This window comes from Protopterus annectens, chromosome 5.part0 (assembly GCF_019279795.1).
Source record: "Protopterus annectens isolate FY-2018-M chromosome 5.part0, PAN1.0, whole genome shotgun sequence".
NCBI classification, from domain to species: domain Eukaryota; kingdom Metazoa; phylum Chordata; order Ceratodontiformes; family Protopteridae; genus Protopterus; species Protopterus annectens.
In genome coordinates, this window is record NC_056735.1 from 712,619,538 (window position 1) to 712,625,537 (window position 6,000).

The window sequence follows — 6,000 nt, forward strand, 5'->3', positions numbered from 1 at the left end:
TGGTACATGAGTAGTTTACCCAGTTAATGGAGGGGTAGTTGAAGTCGCCTAGTAAGAGAGTGTTAAGTTGGACCCTAATATTCTCCAGGGAGCTTAGGAACGTGGAGTGCGAGTCTTGGGACATGGTTGGGGACCTATAGCAGGCTACGACCTGAATCGCTGTCTTACCCAATGTTAGCTGCACCTGAAGTATCTCTGATGCATTGTGTTGGGCTACCTGTCTGGAGGTGTGTGCATCCTTTATGAATATGGAGACATCACTGCCTTTGGAGCTTCGGTCTAAGTTCTGGGGCTGAAAGGTGTGGAATAGGTTATAGCCTGGTAGTGCAGGGGTGCTTTCTGCTGCCTTGAACCAGGTCTCTGTTACAGCACAAATGTCGATGTTCTCCATTTTAAGGAGTGCCTCAAGTGAGTGAATTTTGAGATTTAGACTTCTAGCGTTGAGCAACATGACCCTCAGATTGCTTTTGTTTGTAGCTGTTATGGTGGTAATTTGGTCTTTGGAACACCGCCTAAAAAAGACACTATAGGGGTGGCAAGAGCCTTGGCCAGTTTCGGGGAGCCCAGGGGTGACAGATGCAGGCCATCTCTGGCAACTCATCGAGGTCTGTCAGTCATGTCATCCCAGGCAGACAGATACTGGATCCCCTTAAAATGACACCAGAAAGCTAATTGTTGAAATCAATCATTTTCTGCTTGTACTGTGGTATCATTCTGGGTGATGGTAGGATGTTGCTCAGGGCTAGGAGCATACCCACCTGGGCTACATAATCCGAGAGCTCCTTCATGTCTCTTTTCATGTAGTCCAGGGAGGTACGCCTCAGGTCATTCACACCCACATGTACAATGACAGAGTCATATTTGTATCTGTTGTTGAGTGACCTGAGTGCATGTGTTATGTGTTGGATCCTGGCACCTGACAGGCAGCTGATTGTTACTTTCTCCTTATTCAACCTAGTGAGTGGGACATCAGTGTGTCTCACTATCAAGTCACCTATGACTAGTGTGTTGGGCATGCTGTTTTGCCTTAGGGGCTTTGGTTGAGTGGCACATTGTTTAGGAGATTTATGTGTCTCATGATTAGTGTTGTGCTGTGGTGGTCGAGTGCATTTCTGCCTTGGAGAGTTCTGCTGCTTGGGTAGATTTTTATTGAGAGCCTCCGCAAAGATGGGTGTGTGGTTTGTGTTTTTATGTGAAGGCAGTGCTGGTGTGTGTTCCAGAGGGCTATGTGTTCCATGTGGTGTGGTGCAAGTGTTGACCTTCTCCTCTTGACCAGCTATTCCAGTCTTGGCTTGAGAGTGCGTGGCTTCCAATTTGGATACATAAGTGCATCACTCGCAAGTCTGAGTGTTGGAAGGTAAGAGGAGAGGGTTTTCGGTGTACATGAGGCAGTTGCTACATTGCCTCAGGATGCCCAAGTTCACCAGGTTAATAGGAGAAAGCACAGGGAACTGTCCTTTAGACATACCTGGTGAGGTGGGCATTGATAATAAGTACTAGATTTGTTTCCTTGTAGAACATTTAGTGCTGGTAGTACTTGTGTGCTACAATAATTGCTACAAGAAGTCTGGTAAAGTGCTAGACTAATAAGCTAGTATAAGTGCATGAGAGGAGAGAACTAGTAGATCTAAGGGAAAAATTGAAGAGCAGGCTCTGGCACCGCTCAAAAGCTTGCAAACAGTCCTGGATACAACAAGTCTGTATCTGGATTGGACTAGTTACAGGAAAGGCGGGAAACAAGTGCAAATGTGGGCTTTTAAACCAGAAAGTTGAAAGAGATGGAAGAAACTACCCAAAAAGCCAATAAACCCCAAATCTGGGCCAGAAACCACTCATTTTGTGGTAGATAGGCTACCTAGTGCTTATCACTCCCACTGATAAGCTAGAAGGCTTCCCTCCAACACAGAAAGGCTTAGGGGGGCTCAGGAGCTTACAAACAGTCCTGGATACAGCAAATCTGTATTTGGACTAGACTAGTTACAGGAAAGGGGGGATACAAGTGCAAATGCGTGCTTTTAAATCAGAAAGTTGAGATAGATGGAAAAACTGTCCAAATGGCCAATAACTACAATTCCTGGGCCCAGACACCGCTCCTTATGTGGTAGATAGGTTACCTAGTGCTTACCACTCCCACTGATAAGCTAGAAGGCTTCCCTCCAACACAGAAAGGCTTGCGGGTCTCAGTAGCTTACAAACAGTCCTGGATACAGCAAATCTGTATCTGGACTATAGTTACAGGAAAGGGGGGAAACAAGTGCAAATGTGGGCTTTTAAATCAGAAAGTTGAGAGAGATGGAAAAACTGCCCAAACAGCCAATAACTACAATTTCTGGGCCAGAAACCACTCCTTATGTGGTAAATAGGTTACCTAGTGCTTACCACTCCCACTGATAAGCTAGAAGGCTTCCCTCTAGCACAGAAAGGCTTGGGGGCTCAGGAGCTTACAAACAGTCCTGGATACAGCAAATCTGCATCTGGACTAGACTTGTTACAGGAAAGGGGGAAACAAGCTTAGAATTTTTATTTTTTAGTAAAGTGGAAAAGGAGAAAGTTGGAACAGAAGTTAATTCAAGGTCAAGAATCTAAGCTGGCCTTCACAAATGTTCTCTCTCTGTTAGGTAGAATGAACTAATGACACTAGACTGGGAGGAGTGTCTAAGATCAAATATACAGTATGGTCAGGCAACTGCTTATGTACAGCATATTCACTTTTTAATGTTTCCAATCATTAAAAGAAAGATTAAAAGCAAAAAAAGAGCATTCATTTTATAATAAACCATAGCATCAGTTGTTATGAAATTATTACAAATTACAAATGATCACTGCATATGCCTCATGGCCTCATGACACTTTTAATCCTATAATTCTTCACAGGTGAAAAATGTCACAGAACAACTGAAAAAATAGTATTTATCCTTTTTTACTACTGAATGCTTTCAAAAAGTGTATGCCCTTATCACTGAATTTTTTTCTATTTATGTTACCTTTCTACAAAATACAAAAAATTATATCTCCAAAATAATTTGGATAGTTCAGCAACATTTGCATGGAATGGTACTGGACTACTGAGCTTAGACTGTGCGCCAAGGTCCAGGTTTCAAAGACAATGAAATGACTGCATCTTAAACATTTGACTGTGTCATTTTTCTTCCTCTTCCCCAAACATTTAAATTTGAGTAGCATATTTAGGCAGAAGCACTGTATATCATACCACTTTTGTTGACACAGCAGTTAAATTAGTGTGCAGAAATATCAAAGTTACATAAATGAGCATTTTGCTAGAATTGGCAAATCAGATATTCAGGATCTGCAATCTGTGAGTTAATGTCTTGAGATGTGTTTTTCCATGCATAAGTGCTCTGTCTCAAGGAGTGATTTGTGCCTGCCTTACTGCATATTGCATGCATCTGTGCATACAGTGGATGGTTGCTGCACTGAAGGAAATGTTGCTTTATCTGTAGATTAAGTAACCTTGGAGTTTATTATAATATTTATGGACTATAGAAAACAGAGCCCTGTGTGGAAGAAATGGTAGACACTGTTATCCAGAAGAAACATTGTTTTTGTATGATTCTGTTTGTTCAGTGCCTTTCTAAGGAATTTGCCTTTTCAGAATTTGGTTTTGGAGCTGGTTAATTTTTGCTGTAGTGGCCCAGACAAATGATTGCACAGTGATACCACTGTTACCATTTCTGCCTCATAGCATTTTGTCCTAGGGTGCATTCTGTGTAGAGTCCGCATGCCTTCCCAGCATCCATGTGAGTTTTCAATGGATGCTTCAATTTCCTCCTATATCCACAAGATGCAGCAATACAATTAGCTGCATGTTGAACAGTTTAAGGATCCTCCAAATTACCTGTGAATGTACATGTCAGGTATGAGTCACTTTGCATGCGTGAGTGCATGTATGTTTGTGTGTGCATGTGTGTGTGTGTGTGTGTGTGTGTGTGTGTGTGTGTGTGTGTGTGTGTGTGTGTGTGTGTGTGTGTGTGTGTATACAGCCTGTGATGGGCTGACATCCTTTCCAGCACTAGTTTCACTGCCTTGTCCCCATTTTGTGTCAGGATAGGCACCAGCTCCCTATAATACTGAAATTAATTACATGGGTTTTCAGTACAGTAGAAAAGGAAAGAGGGAAGGGTCTTGATGAGTGTGTGTTTATGGGGGTGATACTCCAGCAATTAGTCTACAGTTAATTTAAAAAGACTGGACATGTCACTTTTGTAAAGAAATAAGTACTTTAACACATAACAATTCAATGTATTTCTCTTTTTGACAACTTTTATAAATGTCCCCGTAAACAAAATTAATAATACACTCTTGCTTGAACTGAATTTTCTGAAAATGTTGCAGGTTGTGAATTTATAATGACCATAATAACCTGAAATCTAATCCAATCTATATGACACTGGACCTCTGTAATATCCTGAGATTTTCTTTTAACATTTCCAAGACAAGATGAGCAGATGATCAGTAATATACTAAAATATCATGTCAGGTATGGGTCAGTGTGTGCATGTGTGTGTGTGTGTGTGTGTGTGTGTGTGTGTGTGTGTGTGTGTGTGTGTGTGTGTGTGTGTGTGTGTGTGTGTGTGTGTGTTCAGCCAAGGACTCAGTAGGACCTGCTGTATCTACCCAAAATAGTATGGCACCACAGCTCCACCTGTAGGGCAGCACATGTACTGAAGGCAGTGAGCTGGCTAGCATCATCAGAGCTGTCATACAGGTGGAGCTGCATGGACAAGAGACTCCTGGTGCGATAGATATCCCTCACAGTTCCTCAAAAGGCAGAGCAAGTTACTGCTTTGGGCCTACCCCCACTATGGGATAATGGCACCTAGCATCAGGGATGAAACTCAAATTCGGGGTAGCAAGGCAGCATTGTGGACACTGTCTGCTATGCTACCCCAAATTTCTTGGAATCTATCCCTGAGCTTCCTTCAAACTGTAGAAAACTCTCTAAGCTTCACCTAGACATCAGAAAAATGCATTTGACCCACCATTAAAAAAGCATATCAGCATTTACTACACTGCATACAAGCAGAGCAACACACCCCAAATAAGCACTGTATGTGTCTGTGTGTGCATGTGTCTGTCTGTCTTTCTCTTTCTCTATCTCTCACAATAACACACACCAGAAACAACTAAGATTTAGCTTAATTCTGTTAATTCTTTTACCACTCATTTGCTTTATATCTCATAATTAAATCAAAATTTTGCTTTCCACCCTTTGTAAATAACTCAGTACACTGTATTGTGACATCTATCCAACTGCGTAGTTCTTTAAGTATAACTATATAGAGTATAATTAAAATAAAAAGCCTTACTACTGTATGTATAGTTACTATCTTATCCATTTTGACATTGTAAAATTTATTTTAATTGTATTCTGACTGACATTGTTGATATTATATAACTTAGAAGATTTTATTTGTACTGCATATATCGGAGCTTTTCTCCCTGGGCCTCCACTGAAAAGGGGCCTTTATGCCCAGACAGACTTCCCTGATCAACAAATTTGTAATAAATAATACATTAATTAATGCATTATTCTTTTCCTTATAATTGGCAATCAAATATCCATGGGCTGGATTCACGATGGCTTGCACGGAGTCTACGAGTAGAGTAAGACTCCATGCAGCCACCATGTCCGACGAGCGATCCAGGAACAGCCTGTAGGGGCGTGTAAGAGAGCTCTTAAAACATCTCCTACACGGACAGGGCTGGGATATGCAAATTACCTCACTTGCAGCCAAAAGGCATGCAAATGAGGTAAATTTGCGATCCAGGAAGCACAAACCTGTCCGAGTAGGAGACGTGTTAGCTGCAGAAATGTACTCAGTTGACAACTGAGTACCGTTCTGCAAATAGCACAATGGAGCCTTGTCAGCTCCAAATAAAGGTTGCATATGGTTTAGGAAGCATGCCAATGGCCAAATATACGGCCATTGGAAAGTTTCTCAGATGCAAAATTAAAATAAAAAGATTTTTTTTTTTTCT